This window comes from Macaca fascicularis, chromosome 18, assembly GCF_037993035.2.
Source record: "Macaca fascicularis isolate 582-1 chromosome 18, T2T-MFA8v1.1".
NCBI lineage: Eukaryota > Metazoa > Chordata > Mammalia > Primates > Cercopithecidae > Macaca > Macaca fascicularis.
In genome coordinates this window covers 55,120,012-55,147,409 of record NC_088392.1, presented here as the reverse complement: position 1 = coordinate 55,147,409, position 27,398 = coordinate 55,120,012, and the positions used below count along the sequence as shown (strand labels likewise).

The 27,398-nt window shown below is 38.8% G+C and overlaps 1 protein-coding gene across 45 annotated transcripts in view; it reads left to right on the top strand.

The window, feature by feature from the left end:
• The window catches only part of DTNA (dystrobrevin alpha), a 410,388-nt gene that overhangs the window by 206,352 nt on the left and 176,638 nt on the right, over window positions 1-27,398 (top strand). For 15 of the 45 annotated variants that reach the window (XM_045377697.2, XM_065533929.1, XM_045377701.2 and 12 more), the window contains exon 1: window positions 25,612-25,763. The exons of the other annotated variants lie outside the window; for them this stretch is intronic. The gene's annotated coding sequence lies outside the window, so the exon portion shown is untranslated. Of the gene's footprint in view, window positions 1-25,611; window positions 25,764-27,398 lie in introns of those variants that run through there. 45 annotated transcript variants of the gene reach the window in all.

The window sequence follows — 27,398 nt, the reverse complement described above, 5'->3', positions numbered from 1 at the left end:
CACTGTCTTCCACAATGATTGAATTAGTTTACACTCCCACCAACAGTGTAAAAGCATTCCTATTTCTCCACATCCTTCCAGCATCTGTTGTTTCCTGACTTTTCAATGATTGCCATTCTAACTGGCATGAGATGGTATCTCATTGTGGTTTTGATTTGCATTTTTCTAATGACCAGTGATGATGAGCTTATTTTCGTATGTTTTTTGGCGACATAAATGTCTCCTTTTGAAAAGTGTCTGTTCGTATCATTTGTCCACTTTTTGATGGGGTTGTTTTTTTCTTGTAACTTTGTTTAAGTTCCTTATAGATTCTGGATATTAGCCCTTTGTCAGATGAGTAGATTGCAAAAATTTTCTCCCATTCTGTAGATTTCCTCTTCACTCTAATGCTAGTTTCTTTTGCTGTGCAGAAGCTCTTTACTTTAATTAGATCCCATTTGTGAATTTTGGCTTTTGTTGCCATTGCTTTTGGTGTTTTAGTCATGAAGTCTTTGCCCATGCCTATGTCCTAAATGGTTTTGCCTAGGTTTTCTTCTAGGGTTTTTATGATTTTAGGCCTTACATCTAAGTGTTTAATCCATTTTGAGTTATTTTCTGTATGAGGTGTAAGGAAGGGGTCCAGTTTCAGTTTTCTGCATATGGCTAGCCAGTTTTCCCAACACCATTTATTAAATAGGGAATGCTCTCCCCATTGCTTGTTTTTGTCAGGTTTGTCAAAGATCAGATGGTTGTAGATGTGTGGTGTTATTTCTGAGGCCTCTGTTGTGTTCTATTGGTCTATATATTTGTTTTGATACCAGGTCCATGCTGTTTTGGTTACTATAGCCTTGTAGTATTGTTTAAGTTAGGTAGCATGATGCCTCCAGCTTTGTTCTTTTTGCTTAGGATTGTCTTGGCTATACAGGCTCTTTTTTGTTTCCATATGAAATTTAAAGTAGTCTTTTCTAATTCTGTGAAGAAAGTCAATGGCGCTTGATGGGAATGGCATTGAATCTATAAATTACTTTGGGCAGTATGGCCATTTTCACAATACTGATTCTTCCTATCCATGAACATAGAATGTTTTTCCATTTGTTTGTGTCATCTCTTCTTTCCTTGAGCAGTGGTTTGTCCTTCATATCCCTCGTAAGTTGTATTCCTAGGTATTTTATTCTCTTTGTAACAACTGTGAATGGGAGTTTGCTCATGATTTGGCTCTCTGGTTGTCTATTACTGCTATATAGGAATGCTTGTAATTTTTGCACGTTGGTTTTGTATCCTGACACTGCTGAATTTGCTTATCAGCTTAACGAGGTTTTGGGCTGAGACGATGGGGCTTTCTAAATATACAATCACGTCATCTGCAAACAGAGATAATTTGACTTCCTCTCTTCCTATTTGAATACCCTTCATTTCTTTCTCTTGCCTGATTGCCCTGGGCAGAAATTCCAATACTGTATTGAATAGGAGTGGTGAGAGGGCATCCTTGTCTTGTGCTGGTTTTCAAAGGGAATGCTTCCAGCTTTTGCCCATTCAGTATGATTTTGGCTGTGGGTTTGTCATAAATAGCTCTTATTATTTTGAGATATGTTCCATCAATACCTAGTTTATTGAGTGTTTTTAGCATGAAAGGGTGTTGAATTTTATTGAAGGCCTTTTCTGCATCTATTGAGATAATCATGTGGTTTTTGTCATTGGTTCTGTTTATATGATGGATTACGTTTATTGATTTGTGTATGTTGAGCCAGCCTTGCATCCCAGGATGAAGCCGACTTGATTGTGGTGGATAACCGTTTTGATATGCTGCTGGATTCAGTTTGCCAGTATGTTATTGAGGATTTTTGCATAAATGTTCATCAGGGATATTGGCCTAAAATGTTCTTTTTTTGTTGTGTCTCTGCCGGGTGTTGGTATCAGGATGATGCTGACCTCTTTAAATGATTTAGGGTGGAGTCCCTCTTTTTCTGTTGCTTGGAATTGTTTCAGAAGGAATGGTACCAGCTCCTGTTTGTACCTCTGGTAGAATTCGGCTATGAATCCATCTAGTCTCGGGACTTTTTCAGTTGTTGTTGTTGGTAGACTATTAATTACTGCCTCAATTTCCGAACTTGTTACTGGTCTATTCAGGGATTCGACTTCTTCTTTGTTTAGTTTTGGGAGGGTGTATGTGTCCAAGAATTTATCCATTTCTCCTAGATTTTCTAGTTTATTTGCATAGGGGTGTTTATAGTATTCTCTGATCGTAATTTGTATTTCTGTGAGATCAGTAGTGATTTCGCCTTTATCATTTTTATTGTGCCTATTTGATTCTTCTCTCTTTTCCTCTTTATTAGTCTAGCTAGCGGTCTATCTATTTTGTTTATCTTTTCAAAAAACCAGCTCCTGGATTCATTGATTTTTTGAAGGGTTTTTCACATCTCTATCTCCTTCAGTTCTGCTCTGATCTTAGTTATTTCTTGTCTTTTGCTAACTTTTGGATTTGCTTCTTGCTTCTCTAGTTCTTTCAATTGTGATGTTAGGGTGTTGATTTTAGCTCTTTCCTGCTTTCTTCTGTGGGCATTTGGTGTTATAAATTTCCCTCTAAACACTGCCATAGCTGTATCCCAGAGATTCTGGTACATTCTGTCTTTCTCCTCATTGGTTTCAAAGAACATCTTTATTTCTGACTTAATTTTGTTATTTACCCAGTAGTCATTCAGGAGCAGGTTGTTCAGTTTACATGTGGTTGTGCGTTTTTGAGTGAGTTTCTTAATCCAGAGTTCTAATTTGATTGCATTGTGGTCTGAGAGACAGTTTATTATGATTTTCATTCTTTTGCATTTGCTGAGCAGTGTTTTACTTCCAATTATGTGGTCAATTTTAGAATAAGTGCTATGTGGTGCTGAGAAGAATGTATATTCTGTTGATTTGGGTGGAGAGTTCTGTAAATGTCTATTAGGTCTGCTTGGTCCAAAGCTGAGTTCAAGTTCTGAATATCCTTGTTAATCTTCTGTCTCGTTGATCTAATGTTGACAGTAGGGTGTTAAAGTCTCCCATTATTATTGTGTGGGAGTATAAGTCTCTTTGTAAGTCTCTAAGAACTTGCTTTATGAATCTGGGTGCTCCTGTATTGGGTGCATATATATTTAGGATTGTTAGCTCTTCTTGTTGCATTGATCCCTTCACCATTATGTAATGCCCTTCTTTTTCTTTTTTGATATTTGTTGGTTTAAAGTCTGTTTTATCAGAGACTAGGATTGCAACTTCTGCTTTTTTTTTTTTTTTTTTTTTTTTTTCTGCTTTCCATTTGCTTGGTAAGTCTTCCTCCATCCTTTTATTTTGAGCTTATGTGTGTCTTTGCACATGAGATGGGTCTCCTGAATACAGCACACTGATGGGTCTTGACTCTTTATCCAATTCGCCAATCTGTGCCTTTTCATTGGGGCGTTTAGCCCATTTACATTTAAGGTTATTATTGTTATGTGTGAATTGACCCTGTCATTATGATGCTAGCTGGTTATTTTGCCCATTAGTTAATGCAGTTTCTTCATAGTGTGGATGGTATATACAATTCGGTTTGTTTTTGCTGTGGCTGGTACTGGTTTTTCCCTTCCATATTTAGTGCTTCCTTCAGGAGCTCTTGTAAGGCAGGCCTGATGGTGACAAAATCCCTTAGTATTTGCTTGTCTGTAAAGGATTTTATTTCTCCTTCACTTATGAAGCTTAGTTTGGCTGGATAGGAAATTCTGGGTTGGAAATTCTTTTCTTTAAGAATGTTGAATATTGGCCTCCACTCTCTTCTGGTTTGTAGGATTTCTGCTGAGAGATCCACTGTTAGTCTGATGGGCTTCCCTTTGTGGGTAACCCGATCTTTCTCTCTGGCTGCCCTTAATATTTTTTCCTTCATTTCAACCTTGGTGAATCTGACAATTATGTGTCTTGGGGTTGCTCTTCTTGAGGAGTATCTTTGTGGTGTTGTCTGTATTTCCTGAATTTAAATGTTGGCCTGTCTTGCTAGATTGAGGAAGTTCTCCTGGATAATATCCTGAAGTGTGCTTTCTTAGTTCCATTCTCCCTGTCACTTTCAGGTACACCAATCAAATGTAGGTTTTGAATTTTCACCTAGTACCATATTTCTTGGAGGCTTTGTTTTTTCCTTTTCATTCTTTTTTCTCTTATCTTGTCTTCATGCTTTATTTCATTAGGTTGATCTTCAATCTCTGATATCCTTTATTCTGCTTGATCGATTCAGCTATTGATACTTGTATATGCTTCACGAAGTTCTCGTGCTGTGTTTTTCACCTCCATCAGGTCATTTATGTTTTTCTCTAAACTGGTTATTCTAGTTAGCAATTCCTCTAACCTGTTATCAAGGTTCTTAGCTTCCTTGCATTGTGTTAGAACATGTTCCTTTACCTCAGAGGAGTTTGTTATTACCCACCTTCTGAAGGCTGTTTGTCAAACTCATTCTCTGTCCAGTTTTGTTCCCTTGCTGGCAAAGAATTGTGATCCTTTGGAGAAGAGGCGTTGTGGTTTTTGGAATTTTCAGCCTTTTTGCACTGCTTTTTCCTCATCTTCATGGATTTATCTACCTTTGGTCTTTGATGTTGGTGACCTTCAGATGGAGTTTTTGCGTGGTCATTTTTTTGTTGTTTTTGATGTTGATGCTATTGCTTTCTGATTGTTAGTTTTCCTTCTAATAGGCCCCTCTGCTGCAGGTCTGCTGGAGTTTGCTGGAGGTCCACTCCAGACCCTGTTTGCCTGGGTATCACCAGTGAAGGCTGCAGAACAGCAAAGATTGCTGCCTGCTCCTTCCTCTGGAAGCTTCATCCCAGAGGGGGACCCACCAGATGCCAGCCAGACCTCTTCTGTATGAGGTATCTATCGACCCCTGCTGGGAGGTATCTCCCCATCAGGAGGCATGGGGGTCAGGGACTCACTTGAGGAGGCATTCTGTCGCTTAGCAGAGCTCAAGTGCTGTGCTGGGAGATCTGCTGCTCTCTGCAGAGCTGGCAGGCAGAAATGTTTAAGTCTGGTGAAGCTGTGCCCACAGCTGCCCCTTCCCCCAGGTGCTCTGTTCCAGGGAGATGGGAGTTTTATCTATAAGCCCTTGACTGGGGCTGCTGCCTTTCTTTCAGAGATGCCCTGCCCAGAGAAGAGGAATCTAGAGAGGCAGTCTGGCTACAGTGGCTTTGCAGTGTTGTGGTGGGCACTGCCCAGTGTTGTGGTGGGCATCGCCTGGTCTGAACTCCCGGTGGCTTTGTTTACACTGTAAGGGGAAGACCCCCAACTCAAGTCTCAGTAATGGTGGATGCCCCTCCCTCCACCAAACTTGAGCGTCATAGGTTGACTTCAGACTGCTGTGCTGACAGTGAGAATTTCAAGCCAGTGGATCTTAGCTTGCTGGCTTCCTTTGGGGTGGGATCCGCTAAGCACTTGGCTTCCTGGCTTCAGCCCCCTTCCCAGGGGAGTAAACAGTTCTGTCTCACTGGCATTCCAGGCACCACTGGGTTACAAAAAGAAAACTCCCGCAGCTAGCTTGGTGTCTGCCCAAACAGCTGCCTTGTTTTGTACTTGAAACCCAGGTCCCATGTGGCGTAGGCACCCAAGAGCATCTCCTCGTCCACAGGTTGTGAAGACCATGGGAAAAGTGTAGTAACTGGGCCAGATAGCACCCTTCCTCATGGCAAGGTCCTTCATGACTTCCCTTGGCTAGGGGAGGGAGTTCTCCGACCTCTTGCACTTCCCAGGTGAGGCGATGCCCCACCCTGCTTCGGCTGGCCCTCTGTGGGCTGCACCCACTGTCTAACCAGTCCCATTGAGAGGAACTGGGTACATCAGTTGGAAATGCAGAAATCATCTGCCTATTGTGTTGTTTTCACTGGGAGCTGCAGACTGGAGCTCTTTCTATTCAGCTATCTTGCCACAATGGGAGATTTTAAATAACTTGTTCTCAAGTAATTCAGATAGGTGATTTTAATCATGATGTAATCTCAAGTACCTCTGCTGAACCACAGAGTATGATGTTAGAAAACACAAATGTGTTTAAATGCAGAAATCATCTTTTATCCATCTTTGTATCCCTGGAAACTAACACAGTGCTTGGCACACTATTAATACTTTCTAAATAAATGGCTGGTGATTAAGGGCAAAGGCACAAAGCAATGCTGGCTAATGCTTACTGAGTTATTATTTTATGCGAGAAATTGTTCTATATTCTCTCTTTCATGCCTAAACAACCCTATGACATAGGCACTATTATTATCTCCTTTTTTAAGGATTAGGAAACTCAGGTCCACAGAAGTTAAATAACCTGCCTGAGGTTAAGTAAGTTGAAGGTGAAAATTCAAATCCAGACAGCCTGGCTTTGGGGCCTGAGCTACTAATTATGATGCTCCACTGCCTCTGAGGTAAAATAATCACCGAGTAATTTTAAAACACAGAAGCAACATTTTGTATTATTTAAAAACATTCTGTCATTTCAGAGTACGCCTGTATTAACAGACCTGCCCAAATCATGAACGCTCACTTTGAACAGAAATTCCATCTTTTCTGTATTCTTCCTCCCCTTTCCTTTTAAAACATGACTGACTAAACTAACTTTCTAACTTACGTTCAGATCTCATCATTTTCTTTCTTCAGTGATTTGTTCTATCTCAAATATCCCATTGCTCCTTTTACAAGATTGCTTAAGGATGTGTAATCTTGAGCAAGTTACTTAACCTCTCTGAGTGTCAGTTGACCAAGCTGAAAAGATAAGTCTATTTCATTTCAAGGACTAGGAAACAATACCTATAAAACAAAGCACAATGGAGTTCCTGATGCATTGCATGTACGAAACGAGCAGTTGAAAATATCATCTAAGTACTCTCATCCACCTTGGTTTCAAAGCCAGCATTGACTGCCCCATCCGAAGAAAATCTGTGTCTTGTGTTCCTTAGCATGTCATAATACTGGTACAATGGACCTCTTGGGTCTCACTGCCTACCTTTGCTCCCCATCAGCTGATCTTTGCTAATACAAGGATATTTTGCCTTTCCTAAGCCATGCTCTTATTCCTTTACTTCTGCACATGCTGGTTCTTCTGCCTAGATGCTCCTCCCATCCACACTCCACCCCCAAATCCCCCTTATCCACATACACTCATGTACTCTTTCGTAACTTGCAATATGCTAGTCATCTTTCAATATCCAGCACAGCTGTTGCTGTTACCCTTTCACTAAAGTCACTGATGAACTTCTCATGGATTATAGTTATGTGTCCTGTCTCTGAATGCACATAGACTTTGGGGTATTTTTAGGAGATCAGCACCTAATGTAGACAGCAGAAAGAAAATCAACCTTCATTATCAATCACAGCACCATATTGTAACTTCTCATGTTATTTGTCTCTCTTTCTTCTGAATTTTTCATCAAAGACAAATGCCAAGTCTCCTCCTGTTTGAAGTTCCTATACCAAGTTCAGAAGTAGTCTTCCTTTCTGGTTTTGAATGAAGTATGGAGGGTCATATTTTGAGATAAATTTGAATGCTTTCAGTGTAGTTAAGATCATAATATTTTATCCAGCCATTAGAAGTAGAAGAGGAGCTCCGTCCTGGGGAAGGAAACCTCACAGAGGGGGTCTGTGGCACTCTGTGCCAAGCACCAAAGCAGACTTTCCATGAACATTATCTTATTTAATCTTCATAATAACCCCACAAATTAACTATTATTATCCCTGTTATTCAGAGAAAAAAACTGGGGTTCCAGTAGCTTAGCTAACTTGCCAATGTTGTATTTCTGGTAAGTGGCAGAATGAGAATGTTAGATCTTTCCTCTGCAGCAAACTACCACTCTAAAAGAGCTTTCCAATTTAATCCTATAAGAAGAATGTGTATGTTAGATAGTGTTAAAAATTTCCATTTAAAACATTTCCCGAGGAGTAAGCTATTTATAACTGCACAGATCTTTACTCATTGGCAAATAAGTTTATGTTTAGGTTGACGCTAAAATTAGCATTATTTCTGTTCAACAAGAGTTAAAAAGATGTAGCACCTTGTGGTTCTGCAACCTACTTATACAAAATCTTCTTTATTGATGTGCACATAAGCCTGGAAATGATGGTATCTAAAGCTGTAGAGTGATAGAATTTTAGTGCTAAATGTTATCTAGGATTACCACTGGAGGTGGAGTCTCTTTAAGGCAAGAGTTTCTATCTCTCTTTCTTTTTTCTCCTTAAGAACATTTATGAAATAAATATTTATGACTAATTATAAAAGAATTTGTTTAGAATGCAAAAACATTTCCTAGATATAGTGATACTATTAGCACTTCTTAAAGAAATACATAAACACATTCTGAAATTTTTATAGCACTATTCAAGGGCCATGCATAAGAATAATAATGTATATGAATAAGCTCAAAATTAAATTTAATTGCAAAAGTCAGCATCCATAGAGAAGGGTTCTTTCCTTTTGGGAAAAATCGTAAGGATGCATAGGCAGCATTTATACCTATAAAGATCATTCATTCATTTTTTAAACATATATTGCACATCTTTTATGTTCCCTGGCTCTGTGTTAGGCACCTGGGAACCCGAGATAAAGTATAATTATTTCAAGTAATATCCTAGTTTTATTTGCCATAGATTATATCTTAGAGACATAAAATATCATAGAACTGAAGCATCAGAAAGGATATTTCAGATGATGTAGCCCAGACCTCCTAATTTTTGGCTTGAGGAAATTGAAGACTAGAGAGCTTAAGTACTACCCCAATAATTAGCAGCAAAGCCACAACTTGGACATGTCTGAGTCTCCTACTACCCAGCTCCTCTCTACTGTACAATAAACTAGCTAATATTTATATATTCTTGAATTTATTTTCCCCCAAGAGAAGATTCCTGGTCTAAGGAGAGAAGACTGAGAAAATAAAGTTGATTTTTATTTTAAATATAATGAATAGAAGTAGATTTATGATTCATCAAGCATTTATTGAGAATTAACTAAATATCAGGAACTTTCCTAGGAGCTGGTCATATGTATGAGAAAAACAGAAATGTCTTTCTGGACCACATCCTGCTTACCATCTTGTGTGCAGTGTGTGTGTGTGTGTGTGTGTGTGTGTGTGTGTGTGTATGTGTGTGTGTGTGTGTGTGTAAAACCCTAGCCTAAAGGTACTAAACTGCCCTTTAATGGGAATATTAAAATAGCCCAGGCACTGGCAGATATACTGTAATGCTAAAAAATGGCAACTAAAGTGATTAAAACATATTTATATTTACTTTTTTAAAAAATGTAAAACAGTGCAATTCTTAAGCACCTTATGTATTATATTGAAAAGATACATGTATATGTCTTTGGTCTCCTACTGTTATACGAATAACTTGTTTTATGACTATTTCCTGTTAAATATTTCAGAAGTAGAAAATAATTTTTTAAAATCTCAGTACATATCTACACTGCTATATCTCTTTGAGTAAGATAAACATACAGTATTTTAGAAAAAAAATGAGAATTCTGTTCACATTCCCACGTTATGTTCCTGATTAGTTACCTTTTGTTTGTGAATTGCCCCTTTACTTCGCTAGAAGAGCTTTGCAGAATGCTATTTACCTTTTCATAAGTATGATTCTTAAAACTATATTATCACAAGAATGGATGGAGCAATGTTTTTTCATCAAAAACTAGAATTCTGATGGGTTTACAAAAGTGAATAATAATAATGTGATTTAATGTTAGTGCATTCTTAGTAACGACAATTTACTGTTTGAGCTTGTATTTTAGCCATCAACTGATTTTTGTCACTTTCAAAATGCAAATGTTAAGTCTGTACAGAGTTTATTTTAGTGAAATCTTAAGCTGTAAATCTGATAGTTTCAAATTAGCAAAGCAGATAAATAATGTAGCTCTCAATTTTGTCTATTTCTAACAATTCTCTAACAGTAGGCTAGAAATTTTACTGCACTTGTGTCTGTGTATAATATGCCTTCAGACTCAGAAAAAAACTTGCAGTATTTTTACTTCCAATCCTAGTTGGATAAGTAAGGTGGCTGTCTTTTTTTTATGAACGGGTTTTTATTATATCATGTCTCCCTAATGTATGTAAACAGCTCTAGTATCACATGACTTCCCTTCTGAAGTTGAATTTCTTCCCAGGGTAGTAGCATCCACAAAGCATATATTTGGCAGCAAAACAGCACTAGTACATTACAGATAAGGTTACATTCTTCCCATTCAGCCACAGCAAGTGAGCCTCTCATCCCCTCAGTTAAACACGTTCTGGTTTTATACTGAAGCAGATTTAGCCTCTCTCAGTTCCTTTTCCTCCTGTGTGGTCAAGGGTGCCACCATGAGAAGAATGGAGCATGCCACCATCTGAATCCCTGACATATTCCCACAGCACTTGGAATTCTCCTTTGGCAAAAAACATTTGCAGACATTAAGTACAATGGTAAAATTACTATAACAGCCGTCCCATTCTCTCCTGGATTCTCCCTTCCTATTGTGCTAGAAGTGAAAAGACCTGTGTAGCAGGACTTGTAAATGCCCGCTAAACTCAGTTCTTCCATCTGATAATTACACTTTGCGATTTCCCATATCATCCAACCCTGGGGCTGTTGTGTGTAAAGTTGTAACTGCAAGCATGAAGGTTTTTCATTAGAATATTATTAATCCACCTCCTGAATCCACCTTCTCCCTATTTTGTCTTACCTAATAACAAAGGTAATAGTCTAGCTCAGCTCATGATTGCCTTCTCATTAAAATATTCAGATCCTTTTCATACACATACCTGGGGTTCATGTGTAACATATACAACCTTAATAAGCTGTGGTTGCCTAGTAACCAGTGGAGGCGCTAACCAGTGGAGATGGGTCAGAGAGCCTGAAGAACATAAATAACTGAAGCATTGACATTAGTTTCAGCTGGGTCACCCAAGCCTTAATTCTGCACTAGCCATCCCAGACATTTCTAATGGGCTGGTGAAACAGTAGCTTTCTCAGAAGTAGCTCATTAAATCATAAAAACAAGAATTAGTGTTTAACATAATGTCCTTCTCTCTGGTCTGATAGGAGTTTGGGGAATGACCATGGAAATAACAGGACCAGATCCTAATGCCTTTGAAATACTTTTTATAGAATACAGAATGAAATGTTTGCAAGGACTCAACACTCTCAAACAGCTTTTTCCACGTGCTCCTGATTCTGTTTGGTCAGTTTCATTAGGAAAAATTTTTTTAGCATTGACCCGTTCTCTAATATTATTCTTTTTCATGTTGAGTGGTTAAGGATTCTGAAACATTTTCCCTTGTTTTCAGCGGCTCTTGCTTTAAAAAGCAATGTAGAAACAAAGAGAAAAATGTTAGAATAAGCAGACTGATAGCAGGATGGAAAAATTAACCCATAACATAAATAATACCTGATAACTTCTGAAGAAAACACATACAGCTTGAAGCGCACACAGTGCTTTTCCTTATAACTGGGGCATTTGGCCATATGCTGGGACTTTCAAAGCCCCAAGATAAGATACCGCTGTCTTAAAGTGTGTTACATTTCAAAGGGAAAAAAGAACATTAAATTTTTATGAAAACAACCTGAAATACACTATTGACTTGAAAGCAAAATTAGCATGAGTTCTTAAGGGGAAAAATAAGATAGGCCAGGCATGGTGGCTCATGCCTGTAATCCCAGCACTTTGGGAGGCTGAGGCATGCGGATCACAAAGTCAAGAGATCGAGACCACCCTGACCAACATTGTGGAACCCCCATCTCTAATAAAAATACAAAAATTAGCTGGACCTGGTGGCACACACCTGTAGTCCCAGCTACTCAGGAGGCTGAGGCAGGAGAATCACTTGAACCAGGGAGGCAGAGGTTGCAGTGAGCCAAGATCGAGCCACTGCACTCCAGCCTGGTGACAGAGCAAGACTCCAGCTCAGAAAATAAAATAAAATAAGAATAAGATAAAGGAATGGCAGCATTGGAAAGTAATTCTGTCACCAGACCCACCTCATATACTGCCATTGCTTCACCTTCCCAGCCCATCGAGTGAGAAATTTGAAGAAGTACAGCTGTAAGAGATAGACATTTCACTGTTTGGAAAGAAAGATGATTTTTTTACTTAAATGAGAAAAAATGTCACTACTCATAACAAAATAATTTGTTTGGACTCTGCCCTACATATAAGCAGGACAGGAAATTATTAACCACTGTTTATTGAGAGCTGTTCAGAGGCCTGCCCACTTTACTCTAAAGCACTGGTTCTCAGCCAGGGGCAGCTTAGCTGTCCAGGGAACATTTAGCAATATCTGTAGGCATTTTTGATTGTCCTGCCTGGGCGTGGAAGTGATGCTAGCATCTGGTGGGTAGAGTCCAGGGATGCTGCTAACAATCTACGATGCTCAGGGCAGTCCCTAAAAGGAAAGAATGATCTGGCCCAACGTATCAATAGTGCCAAATGTTGAGAAATTCTTCTAAAAAGTACTAAGAGCTAAAGTAACTCTGTACCAGGCTCAATATGTGGTATTTTTCATTACCATTGAATCCCCACCACCATTCCATTAGGTGGGTATTACTGTTACCTCCATTTTCAGATGATGAAGTGGAGGCTCAGAAGGTTAACTTGCTCAAGGCCATGCAGTAAGCAAGTAGTGGACCCTGAATTCAAAAGCAGATTAGTTTCCACAAGCCAACTCCTGTGAGGTTACTGTGCTTCTTTCTTCAAAAATACCTACATAATTGCCTTCTGTGCTTTCTGAAACTCTTTGTCTCCACAGGGCCCCTATTAAAACGCATGTGTGTCATTTTTGCTGGCTGACAAGATAGTTAATCAAGGCCCATGATTCCATTTGCAGAGTAAATTTACCGGGTTCTAGGGACCTGGACTGGAGAAGAGATGACATTGTTAGAAGGGGAGACAAAAGGTTCCTGAAAAGGGAGATTTCATTTCTTAAAGACCCTCTTTGATGGAGAAGATGGGATTCCAGGACAGGACTTAGAGTGCAGAAAAGGCCTAATTGTGCACCAGGGATTTGATTGTATGAAATAGAGTAAGGCTATGGTAGTAAGTATTGCAGGAGGATGTGACAACTTCCTTGTTCTAAAGGAGAGGACAGGCAGATTCTTCCTGCTAGAGGAACCCATTGGCCCGCTTGTGGCATGCCCCTGAGGGAATCTAAGCTATTGGAAGACCAAAGAAGGCAGTCAGGCATGGGCACAGAATAAGCCCAGGAAGTGTTGGTGATCCCAAAACAGGAAGCTGACAATCCACTTTAGCCAACACTTGCAGTGAAAGAACCTCATCATCTTCAGCATGTGAAAAGGAAACAGTAACGTTATTTTCAGAGAATGGTTCTGTTTCTTGACTCATCATTCCCTTGACCCACTCTTTCACATGATGCGTCATCTGCTTGTCAGTGCTCCTGCTGATGGCCAGCTGGGCTCTATTACCTTTTTGGGCTCTTGTTGGGTCTTGACTCTCCACTTGTTCTGTGCCCAGCCATACAGAACCATTCATCACCCCCCTGACGTGTCAACATTGTCCTCCCACCCTGTGGAGTCCCTTTTGTGAGTGAAGAGACCTTTCCCAGAAACTACCTGCATTAGTTTCCTAGAGTTGCTGTCACAAATTACCACAAAGGTTAGTGGCTTCAAACAATAGAAATGTATTCTGTCATAGCTTTGTAGGCAAAAGGTCTGAAATTGAGGTGCTGGCAGAGCCATTCTCCCTACAAAGGTTCTGCAGAAGAATCCCCCCTTGGCTCTTTCTAGCTTCTGTGGGTTCCAGCAGTCCTGGCATTCCTTGGCTTGCAGCTGCATCACTGCAATCCCTGCTTCAGTCTTCACATGGCTTCCACCATTTGTATGTCTCTTTTTATGTTCTCTCCTCTTCTTATACAGATACTAGTTGTATTAGTCAGGGTTCTCCAAAGAGACACAACTAATAGGATTGATGTACATATAAAGGAGAGTTTATGAAGGAGTATTGACTCACACGATCACAAGGTGAGGTCCCACGATAGGCTGTCTGCAAGCTGAGGAACAAGGAACAAAGCTGAAGAACTTGGAGTCCGATATTTGAGGTCAGGAAACATCTAGCCTGGAAGAAAGATGTAGCCTAGAAGACTAAACCAGTCTAGCATTTCCACGTTCTTCTGCCTGCTCTTATTCTGGCCATGCTGGCAGCTGATTAGATTGTGCACACCCAGATTGAGGGTGGGTCTGCCATTCCCAGTACACTGGCTCAAATGTTAATCTCCTTTGGCAACACGCTCACAGACACACCCAGGAACAATACTTTGCATCCTTCAATGCAATCACGTTGACACTCAGTACTAATCACAACAGTCATTGGATTTAGGGCTCACCATAACCCAGTATGATCTCATTGTGATCCTTAACTGATTGTACCTGAAAAGACTCTGTTTCTAAAAGAGATCATATTATGAGTTCGAGATACGAATTTTTGAGGGATACTCCTTGTATTAGTCAGGGTTGCCCAGAGAAACAGAACCAATATGTAACTCAAATGTGCACACACACACACACACACACACACACATCTATAAAACTATGTATTATAAGGAATGGGTTCATGTGATTATGGAGACTGAGAAGTCCCCAGGTGTGCAGTTCAAAGGCCTGGAAACCAGGAATACTGACAATGTAAGTTCCAGGCTGAATCCAAAAGCAGGAGAAGACCGGTGTCCCGGCTCAAAGACCATAATGCAGAAAAAGCACACACTCTCTTGCTCAGCCTTTTGTTTTATTGAGACCTTTAACAGATTGGATTAGACCCACTCACACTGGGGATGGCAATCTGTTTTGCTTAGTCTACCAATTCAAATATTAATCTCATCCAGAAATACCCTTGCAAATACACCAGAATAATGTTTGACCAAATACCTGTGCACCTGGTGACCCAGTCAGGTTGACACATAAAACTCACTGTCACACAACTCAAATACATGACCCCCAGCAGACATTCCCTTGCTGCAAAGCCTGACAAGGGAACTGCATTTGCAGTGATTGACTTAAACTCTTCCCTGAGACTTTGGTGGAGGCACAGACAACAAATAATTCAGCATTTTGCTAGCAAAGAAAAGGGGGAGAATGGTCATTAGGTAAGTAGCTAACAAATCTGTTGCATTTCTATATATTTCTTTTTGGTGAAACAGACCTATCCATATTAGTCTATGCTTTGTATTTTCAAGCAACAAAAAGGAAAACAAAACAAAACAAAAAGACTTGGCTAGCTTAACAAAAAAGGGACAGTTGCACTTTAGACATGGATAGATCCAAAGGTTCAAAGGTTATACTCAGGACCCTGTCTCTTTCCCCCTTTCTCAGCACCATTTCTCTTTGGCATTCAATTAATAGTTAAGAAGCTTCTATCTATGTAATGATGAAGAAAATCAGCAGACCTCAAAGCATAAATAATCTACCCAACTATAGATCACAGAGAAAAGAGCTTAACTTTGACTCCCACAGAACTTTAATTGGCTCTCCTTAGGTCATATAAACATTCCTACTCCACCTCTTGTTTTCAATCTTGATTGCTGCAGGATACCTATGATATGAATGACCCAATCAATACCCTCCTCATATCCAGAAAAATATTCCTCCATTTGACCTCAGCCATCCACTTGTTTGACCACTAGAGCTGGTTACCTTCAGGAAATTAATCACTTCCACAATCAAAATAACATGTTCCTGTCTCCAAATACCACATGCTCCACTTCCAGCTCTTTTGCTGTGATTCTTTGTGTTCATTCAAGGGTCTTTTGGGCCTCTTTCTTTCTCCCTATCAGACTCCTCCTGTCTTCACTTTCTTACTTACTTGCTTCTCTTCCATAGTTTATCCCTTATACAAGCTTTCCTTTTATTACCTTCAAGTCCCTACCTCCTGTCCTGCCATCACATTCACCAGGCATGAGTGAACTCACTCACCTGATTTACCATTATTTGTGTCTATGTAACTGAGCTTTGTTGCAGAAAACGACACAGCAGACCACGCCAAAATCCTACTAGGCTCATGATAAGCACTTCAGGTGTGCTTGCAGCACTCCATGGCTATCCTACTATTTCTATAGTCAGCTCACTCTCCTCCTCTGCATGGTGACTGGTTCATCACTTCCCCATTTGCATCACACTTCTTCTCCCCACTCCATGTCTGAGCTACCAACCTTGCTTCTTACTTCATTGAAAACATAAAAGTCATTAGATAGAAACTCCCTCTTCCTTAGGATTCCAAACATGCGAGTATACCATCATCTGCAGCCTTCAACTCCTTTTTCTCTGGTGCCGCAGGAAAGGCAGTTTCTTGCCACGTACACTCTGTATCCTATCCCCTTTCATCCTCTCAAGGACTGAGTGCATTCAACCAGCCATTTTCTCTCACACATGCTCCGTCTCTCTGCCTTTAGTGGACCACTCAGCAGGTAAATATTTTTAAGAGTCTCCTATATTTAGAAATCTTTCCCTGACTTCATATTTCCTTTCAATTGCTGCCCTACATTTGCTCTTGTACAAATTAAAGTTTCTAAAGAAACAAAAAGTTGTCTACACAGTCTGACTCCACTTCCTTGTCCTCTATCCTTGTCTGCTTCCTCAGCATTCCCTCCAAGAAAGGTTCTTACTAAGTCATTGTAATCTCCATATTCCAAAGCCAATGGATGCTTTTTCCATTCTCATCTTACTCAACTTCTCAGTAACTTTCAACTCAAGAATCACCCCTTTCTTCCTGAAAAATTCCCTTGTCTTAGAGTCCATAGAAGCACACTCACATGGTGTTTCTCCTACTTCCTAGGCCTCCCTGAGCTGGGGTGGCATCCTAGGCATGATTCTCTACATGTGCAATCTCTTCTTCTCCCAGGGCTTAAAAAAAATTCCTCTCTACCTACAACTTCCACATGTGTATCTGCATCCAAGTCCTATTTTCAGGACTTCAGGTTTATACATACACAGCCTATGTGACATCTCAAATTCAAAACTGTCCCTGGCACACACCTCTCCCCTCATTACATTCCCTCAGCGCATTCCTGCCCAAGCCAGCTTCTGCATTAAAGTAAATAGCATCTCCATTTATCTCAGAATGCTGGGAGGTTTTTAAAATACTTTATTCTCACTCGTTTTCCCACATTCAATCTATGACTGATCCCTATCCATTCTACCTTCAAAATATGTTTCAAATATGTCCGCTTGTCATTGTCCCCATCATCAGCATCCAGTCCAGCATCATCCGTCAGCCTCCAAACTCGTTTCACTGTATCCACCCTTTCCTCTGTCCCATCCACTCTCCACACCATAGACAGAGTGATATTTTAAAAATAAAAGTTGTGTTTTATCACTATTATCATTCAAATTCTTCAGAAGCTTTGTGCTGCCCTGGGAATAAATTTCAGAATCCCTAACATGGCCTTCAAAGTCCTGGTCCCTGTGTGACCCTGTCCCCCATCTGCACAGTGCTCCAGCCACACTGCTGTTCCTGCATTCCTCCATCACACCAGGCTTCCTCCCACTCATGGACTCAGGTCTCCCTTTGCCTGAAATCCCTCACCTCCTTTTTCACAGGTGTCATCTCAAATGTCCCTTTCTCAGAGAGGTCAGAGATACCACCAAATCACCTCAGAGGTGACATTCTATCCTCATACCCCATTCCAAGCATGGACACAGACTTAATTATCACTGTGAAGTTGCGGCCAGCTCCCAAAGCTTTCCTAAAGTTTGCACAATAACAGAGACAATACAACTCAGAATCATTGAAATTAGTCTTCAGCATAAGTATTAGTTGAACTGTAAGTCTTGCCCTTCATAAGACAACTACTAGATTGGCCCTTTTTATTCATCCTAATAATAGAATCTATTGACCGTTTCTTCCTAGACCACCGTTTTTAGAACTTGCTTCCCCCACAGGTAGGCGTTTGCTTTGATCTGGCCCTTATCCCCACGTCCAGCACCTCAGCACCTATTCTCTCCCTTGATCTATCCCCTAGTCCCTTCCCCATTCCAATTAATAACTTGTAATTTTTCACCTATATCACCCATAATAAACACAGCATTTTTTTCTCTTTTACATAAAGTGTCTTAGTTTCTTTTCCCTCCACCTCTGTCTTCCAGACTAAGCTATATATAAGCAATACACCTATTAAAATTTATTCCAAAAAAGAGAAATCATAAAGCCATGAACTCTGTAGCCTTCCTTAAAATCTGGGAAAATATACAGTTTTAAAGGTAACAATTCATTTTACCCAACCTGCATATTTACATAGAGACAGATAGGAAATGGTAACTATAAAGATGTTAACTGTGGTTGTTGGGATTATAAAGGATTAGAAAATATTTTTGCTAACTTTTATTTTTAATTGGTCTGCAGTGTATACTGAGGATGTCATAAAGTCTGAAACAGATAAAACAAATAGTCTTTATGTTCATTCTTTACATATGGTTGCTACAAGTATGACAGTATGGGTGGGAAGGCCCAACCACAGGATTGAATGTATATTGTCGGCTTTCTCTATGCTCTGTATGTATGTATGGAAGAATTTAAATACAAAACCAGGTCATCACTGGGATGTAGAACGTTCTTACATGTACTACAAATATAAGTGGCTAATATCCTTTGAAAAATCGTCCTTGATGAATAATATAGAATGTTAATGTCTTCCTGACTTGTATACTTATAAGCTAGAATTTTGGTGCTATATTAGGAGCTTCTTCCTAATGTCTAGCCTGGCAAAAACATACTATGGTAGCTTCAGTAAAAAATGAAGAACATCTATTCACCATTATTTTCACTGGGATATACTTGCAGATGGTCAAGTGCCTCTCTCACAGGCTTCTCTTCCACTGTTCTTCCTGTTCATTGTTCACCATCGTACCTTCTCCAGTTTCTCCCTTTCACATGTCACTATGAGGCTCTAAACAGAATGCAGTGGCGTGATGGAGAAATGACCAGTGTGGAGCAAGGAGCATGCCTCCCAGATTGACTCCAGGGACCTCTGAAATACCAGATGCACAGTCCTTGCTGGCAGAGTATTTGCTACCACAGACACCCAGAAGGGTTCAAAGTGCCTGTTATCTTTATATTATGGGTCAATTTATATGAAATTTGTTCAATCACTAGATGGACCTTTTTTATTCATTCCAATAATGGAATTCATTTAAGTGTATGGTATGAAATTCCAAATATTCATATATTGCTTGTCTCAGTTTTGTCAAACAATTTCCAGAATAGCGTGCATTTCTTCAGTATTTCCTTTTTTTGTATTCTCCCCTTCTTGGGAATTTTGCTATGTGTTTTCTTGAACCACGTATGCTTCTCTTTTTCTTTCCCCCAAATCACCTTATATCCCTTTCTAACTGTTTCTTAATCTTTGTTTTACCATAATAATTTATTCTGCAGTCTTCCCTTAATTTTTTCTAACTTGCTTTATTTTCTCATATTCTTTTTTTGTCATAACGTCATCAGTAATTAACTTTGTGTGTCTGCAGTGTACACGACATCACATTTGCATTTGCTTCCCAGTTCTCTCCATCCCATTTTCTATGATGCATACACACATATTACTTGATATGTGGTTACAGTTCACCCTCTCCTTACCCACTGACTACATAATTACTTGTCCTTTCCCCAGGGAGCCTTACAAAGGAAGGAAGAGAGAAAGTCAGTGGCCTCTGTCACTCCTACATCTCATCTTGGTCACTGAATATGCTTTTAGAGTACGTCAGGCATTTCTCCATGGAGCTTTAGAATGTGTACTATGCTGATGTATTCCAAGTCCCTGAATACAAAGTAAAAGAATCTGGGAAAATACACCTAATATCCCCCAAACAAATGCTTTCCAAGCTCAGGGGACACTGACTGGGTAATTTTTCCCTCCTTCACTTTCTGCGTAAACTGACCTAATTAAATTCTCTGTCTACTCTCAAATCAGTTGGTCATATTCCTTCTCATGTATTGTTATAGCTACAGTTAATATTTCCTTTTTCCATGTTCTTATCTCCCCATCTAGATTGGAGGCCATTTATATTTCTTTGACTACACCTAGTTCATTAAGTGATTTTAGAAAGTGCTTAATTAAAAGGTACTGAATCAGAACATCTCATTTTAGAATAAGCCACGTAGAAGAACCTAAGAAACAACAATCTCTAGTACTTTGTATCCAGACTAAGAAAATGAATTCTTTTAAAAGTGAGATCTCAGGAATCTGCCTGTTTCCTTGACTTCACAGGTAGACTTAATTTTCAGAAGTATCCTTCCCTTTTCCCTTTAGCTGAGAGAGGATATATCCATCAAATGGAGATGTCATGGCTGTGCAAACACACCTGGGTTTACAGGATATGGGACTGTCACAGAGAGTGACCAGACAGGTATTTGTTGAGTTACCTGACAGTCTTCCACTCAAAGCACATGGATTTTCTGCTATCCCAACATGCTAAAAGGCTGTAAAAGAACTTAGAGGCCCTGAAAGAGCCCTAATAATTTTATATCAATCTCAGCTCACTAACTTGATGAGCACCCTGACCCTTCAACTCTCGTGGAATTTTTCCATTTTGTTTTCCACAGAACAGATTTTTATCTGGGAGAATATTTACTTCTCAGTATCCATTCTGTCTTGCCACCAATGGAAGGTGCCTTTAGATATACTGTCATGTGGGTTGTCCCTGATAAAAAAAAAAAAAAAAAAAAAAAAAAGCATCACCCACCTCAAAGTAACTACCATTCCTGATTTGTACTCCGGAACACATCCATGGGGTTTCACAGATGACATCAAACTGGAACTGAGAGGGAGGCCCTCAGAGACGAATTGCCATTTAGAGTCAGCATGGTAAAATTACAAAAAGCAAAGTAGACTCACAAAGAACGCTGTTTCTGTTCTAGCTCTAGAGTAATTTCATGCTGGAACTTTAAGCAAGTTATTTCACCTCTTTAAGCCTCAGCTTCCTCATAAATAAAATCAATCAAGTGAGGTATAATACTAAATTATGAGTATTGATTCTGCCAATTTTTAAATTTTATTCTTAGATTTTCTAAGTTAAACTCAGTAATCTCCCTGCACTTCCAGGAATCTATTCTAAGGAAATAACCCAACGTATAACCAAAAATTTATATACAAAGATATATTGCTTATAATTAGAAACCTGGAAAAGACTAAACATATGTTAGCAATAAGGAATAGTTAAATAAATTCTGATATATAAAAATATTAAAATGTTATGCAACAATTAAAAGGTATTTTCAAAGAATGTATAATACCATAGCGTGCTGATTTTACATCTCTTTCATTCAGTGAAAAGGCAATATTCAAAATTATTCTGATTTTTTTTTTTTTGAGACGGAGTTTTGCTCTTGTTTCCCAGGCTGGAGTGCAGTAGCATGATCTCAGCTCACCGCAACCTCTGTGTCCCGGTACAAGTGATTCTCCTGCCTCAGTCTCACAAGTAGCTGGGATTACCGGCAATGCGCCACCATGCCCAGCTAATTTTGTATTTTTAGTAGAGAAGGGGTTTCTCCATGTTGTTCAGGCTGGTCTTGAACTCCTGACCTCAGGTGATCCACCCGCTTCGGCCTCCCAAAGTGCTGGGATTACAGGATGAGCAACTGCGCCGGGCCATGAAATTTTAACATATAAAGAAATACATCAACATGTTGATCCTGGTTATTTCTGATAGTTGAATTATAAGTGCTTTTAATATTATTTCATAAATGTTTTCTGTATTTTTCAACTTCTCCACAATGGACATGTAACATTATCTTTTCATGAGAACATGGAAAGGTACAACTTTTTATTATTGAGTTTAAAAACCAACATATTTTTCACTAAGAATACATCCAGAATATAAGTATATAATTATGAATTTTAAAGACATGAAAAAATACAAAAACAGAGGCTTGAGAATAAATTTCCAAAAATGATATGGCAAAATGATTCAGAGTTCACAATAGGTTATCTGTAAGATATGGAGCCATCAATTTCATAGTGTTATTTAAAAACAGATATTTTCTGTCATGTGCTCACAGAAGAAAAACATAAAGAAATCCTTATTATTTATAGCCCCATTATTACAATTCAAAGGAAAAGTGCATGTTTGAAACATCTTAAGGGTAAAATAGAATATCTTGATATTAAATTGTATAAATTGAGATGGCTTGCAACACACTTGTTCTTTCATAAGAAATTTTTATGAACAGAATAGATACTAATCCGACTAATATTTTTTAGGTCAGCTGCTCAAAGTGGCCCAAGAAACAATGTGCTTGCAAAAATTGTTCAGTAGATCACAGTCTTTTTTTTGATGCTGTCAATACACTTTCTTTTTTAATTTAAACCAGTGCCTTAACAATAAAGCACTTTATGGTGTGAAAAAATAAATAATAGTTCTTGAATATGATGTGAAAATTGCATTTTCAGAGTTTCAAGTTGTTTTGCTTGTTTTAATTTCATTAACACTGGCCGTCGGCGTTTTTTGTAGCCATGTTGTTTAATTTAAGCGAGTGACCTCTGAGCGCATGTTGTTACCTCGAGTTTGTGGGAAATTAGGTGCTCTCACATCTGAAGAGAGAGCAGTGAAGCATATAACCTTGAAGCTCCCTCCTCCTTCTATGGGACTAGGATTTGGCAAATTGACTTCCTGGGGAACCTTCTGAAACATCACCACCTATGTCTCAAAAACTGTTTCTAAGTGATTGAATTCTTCATATGAAATTAAGTGGGTCACAACAGCACAGGTTATGTTGCATATTTTGTTCACATGAGGGGGAAGTTTAATTTTAACATTTGCAAAACGTGGTTTAAAACTTTCTGAAACCAAATATACTAGCATCATATTCCCTAGGGGTTAAAGAATCAACAGTCACTTTAACATCTGACAAAGGATGTACCTTCTGTTTGCAATCAATCATATTAAATGCTCTAATAGCAGTGTACCTTAACTAGATCAATGATAGGCTCTTACATTTACAAAATGAAAAACAATGAGATACACATAATGGCCACATAACCAATCTGTAGGGGAAAAAAATGTACATGGTAAACACTCCTGATGAATGCAGGCAGTGAGAGAGTCTCTATTCAGCCAGCCACACATGAGAATAGGTATGAATTATTCAAATTGAGGTTCAAATTATTCAAATAGTCTCTCCTTCATCAACTGTTTTGAAGAGGATTAGGGAGTGCTAATTTTCCGGTGTAGCTGCTCCCTGCCTTTTTGCCTGGTCGGCCTCACACATTTTATAGGATTGGATCATCATGAGTCACCACACTGAAGGATTTTTTCAAGGTTGGAGCAGTGCCAAAGCTATTTTAATCATCCCAACTGATTTGTTGTAGGGCTTTTCTTTCTTTCTTACTTTTTAATGATAGAAAAATCTTGCAATGTGCAACATTCACTTTATTCTTTCTGGTAACTTCCTGCAATGAAAAAAAAATTGTTTTTTTCTACCACAGGCTTTTTTAACCCCTGGCTGCTTCTTTGTACCATATTCTTCAAAGGGATTTTAATGCTGATTTTCCTATGCCATTGGTTTTGGTGTCAGGTAATTTCCTGAATTTGATGACTATGGAGAGAAGCAGCTAAAAGTCTACACTGGTGAGCAGTTTACAGTACTTGTTAGAGATCAAGGTGACCTTGTAAAGGCTGCTGTTGACACAATATTGGTTAATTACTAAAAATGTAATCTATGTATGTAATTTATATTTTAAAGACCTTTATGATGAAGATTCTTTACACTTCATCTTAATTTGAGAAAGTATCATTAACAAATAACATATAGACCACTTTTTAAGAATCCAAAATGAATACCACAATGAACTGCTTTACTTGTGTTTTGCTTCCATATTTAAAGATGAAAAAAATTAACTACCATGTTTAACGTTCTTCCCACAGCCCATTTCATACTAGAAATATGCATAAACTTTTGACTGATCGGTTGCTCCTAGCTGGATGCAAGGAGCAAACAGGTTGGAGCATACAGCCCTTGCTCTTTGCCTGAAAAGGTCTCTGTATTTATGCTGTGTTGTTATGTAAATCTATGTTAGGAAACATAGGATTGTTAATGCGTATCTTGTTGAAAATGACACTTTATTCAGCAAAGGGAAGTCACATGCCAGTCAGCTTTCTCATGGTCCCTCTTGTTCAAAAATCACATATTTACTAAATAATACTAGCCAGAATTTATTGAGTATTTAGTATTCTTCAATGCTTGGTGCTTTCCTTGGACTATCTCATTTAATCCATTTTCATTCCTCGTTAAAGTAGGAATTTTACAGAAGAGTAAACTGAGGGTTAGAGAGGTTAAGTAACCTGTCCAAGATCACAAAAGGAGTATGGGCGAGAGCCAGATTTCAAATCCGCATCTGCTTGATTCCACAGTTGCTCTTCTTAAGAGCTCCTCTGCCTTGCCTCACTTTGTGATGTGATGTACTAAGAAAAATTCTGTGCAGATCTCTCAAGGGTTTAAGCACAGCGAGACATGCTGTGAAGACAGTCCTGGAGGAGGTGAGGGAAAGCTTTCAGATGCCATCTTTATCCATTGAAGAAGTAGCCCTACCTACTGCCAAGTCTTTTGATGGTTACTTGGTAGAGAAAGATGAGTAAGACAATGTTCCCCTTCCTTGGGGAGTCCATCTCTAAAGAGAGAAGATAGATATGCAAACAAATTATTGTGAAATATGAGCTAAGTTTGGGAAATAAGGAAGGTTGTGCAAGAGCAGAGTGATAATGCGAGGCCTGAGGGATGAAGCAGCCAACCCTGGAGGACTGGGGCACCCACTGGCTGGTGAATGTATCATGGTGGGAGGAAGGATCGTGCTGACATGCTGGCATGCGCGGAAGTTCCAGTCACCTGGGACTCCCTCAGCCTTTCCCTAAAGGACTGGTAATGCACTGAAGGTGATTCCTTAAATCCTAACTACATAGCCATTGGTTTGGGGAGTCCCAGGATTGCTCAGAGTTCATATTGTTTCAAATCCAAGACCGTTGCTCTTAATATAGAGCACCCCCCCGCCCCCCACCGAAATATAGCCTGGTCGATTCCAACAGGCTGTGTTGCCTGCTTTAAATTTAAATGATAAATTTTAAAAGAACTGAAGTCTGTTTAAATAACAGTTAAACACAGGGTTTTGATGAAAAGAAAATGAAGAATTTTACCTCCCACATCTAAGCTGTGATTAGAAGTTTGCTCTAGAAAAAAAGCACTTTGAAACTAGCCCTTCATATACTGATGTAGTGTTTTCAGCATCTGTGTTTACTGAATACGTTACTGCATTTTTTAATGTTTTTTAAAGGAGCTCTGGGATTATTGCTGCATTTCCTATCGAGTTAGTAACTGACATTTAAAAATATTTAGTTGGCTGATGTAGTAGTAGATAATGCTCAGTATTTCAAAAGATTAGTGGTGACTTAAAATGCATAGAGTTATTTCATTAGTTAGTTGGGAAACCTTTTATTCTTATACTTCTGTTATTTTTTTCTTGTTCATGAAGTTGAGTCAGCAAGAGAAGCATATTCAAATTAGACTTGTCATACAGAAAAAAAAATCTGACTTTGTCAGGGTGGGTGGAGGGAAGAAAAGCAACTTTTTGTCAGTCTTTTGTATTTCAGCAGCTGGATTCATTGCTACCATGGTAACGGACCACATGATGAGGTGTATTAGATTGCTGTGTGTTGAGCACAAGGGGAAGAATGAACACAGCTTTTTATTGAAGTTAAAGGTTACTTTGGAGTTTCTTCTCTGGAAATGTGTAAGGTCAAATACTATAGTTTCCAGCTTATGTAGTACTTCAGAGGAAGAATTAGGGGCATATTGGTGCATTTAACTACAAAACCAGGTAAGGTACAATTGTATCTATGAAACTGAACTCTCTGACTTCTGTCGCAGTGGCATAACTTGCTGGGTGGAATTTCACTGTCGCCCCCACACCCACCCCCACATAGGCACCCGATATATTTCTCCTGCCCACCTCCCCAGCTCGTCCACCTCCGGTTTCAGCTGTTTTTAATTTGAAAGTCTAAGATGTTGTGAAATGTTATAGTTTTATGGTAGTGTGTGTGTGGGGAGGGAGTGTGTGTGTGTGTAAGTCAAAGAAAGAAAACTGCAAAGGAAGTAATAAGAATACAATAACTGCTATCTTCAAATCAATGTAGACCTGAACAAAGTGTTTTCTTGTTTTGTTTTTTGAAAATGGTCCGCTTTTCTTAGCGGACACCTTATTAGTGGCATTCGTCCAAAGCTACTTGTCTCTTCTACTAAATTAATCAGTAGGACCAACTTTTCCAGCATGTTATTTAGTGTGCTTATTGTATGTGAGCTTTTGTTTTTCTTCCTTTCATCATATTATTGCCAGCCTCATCTAACATGTATAGTCCAGTTTTATCTATATTTTTAAAAACATCTATTATTTCTATTAGCATTCTAATCTTTTAGGCATTGTGGCTATATGTATGTTACAGGGTTTAAAAATAGAAGTAAATACAACATGGGCGAGTGTAAAATGAACTCTTTTGCTTAGAGGCTGGTAGAGACTGAATGTAAACAATTCAATGTGGCTGTGTGGAGCATCAGTTCCCAGAGCGCAGACGCCTTCTCATGCATTGTTTACGTATCACCCTGGCAGCTTGTTTCAAAATGGGAGGCTTTGGTACGCACAGAGCAAGTTAAAAGAGAACAATTTCTTTAATAATAACTTATTTCGATTACTTGTTCATAGTCTCTACTGATGTTTGATGTTTGACTTCCTCATAAGATATTAGGATTTACTCTAATTATAGCCAGGGGTTTACTTATGCAACTTCTTTCCTTCCTCTTAGAACAAAGTTGTCTTAGCAGCTTTTAGAAATAAAACCTAACTAAATAGTAGCAAAGCCCTACTGTTATTCTAGTATATTGACTACCCACCTGAAAAAGTGCCGATATAGGAAAATCTTTTTGAAAAATACTTTCTTAGTGAACTAAAATCAATTATATGCCCTTAATTGGCACTAATTAGGATAAAAGCCAATAAATGATCCCAAGTTTGTTCATACAGCATGCTTTCTTAGAAAAAGAAAACTTAGATTTTATTAAATGTATTTATGCTCTGTGATTTTCATTGCTATTTCCTTAGTCTCTCGAGTTTCCATGTGTCCAAGCCATTTTCTAAGTTTAAGCAAGGAGTTATAATCATTTTTCAAAAAACTTATTTGCCATGATTTCAAATAAAAACTGTTTCCATGATAACCAATATCAAAAGCATTATAATAGCACCTAACATTGTAAATGCTCATGCTTGTATCTGAATTTATTCTTTTCTTTTTTCCTTTGTGGTTTGAGTACAAATGAGCTATGACCATATAGCTTTCATAAGCATAAGTTGTTATTACTAGAGAATAGGGAGTTTCTAAAACTTAGTGAAAGATGGTACCTGGCAAACTATTTTAAAGTATGAAATTATTGAAACTGACAATATCTGAGGTAGAAAGTGTTA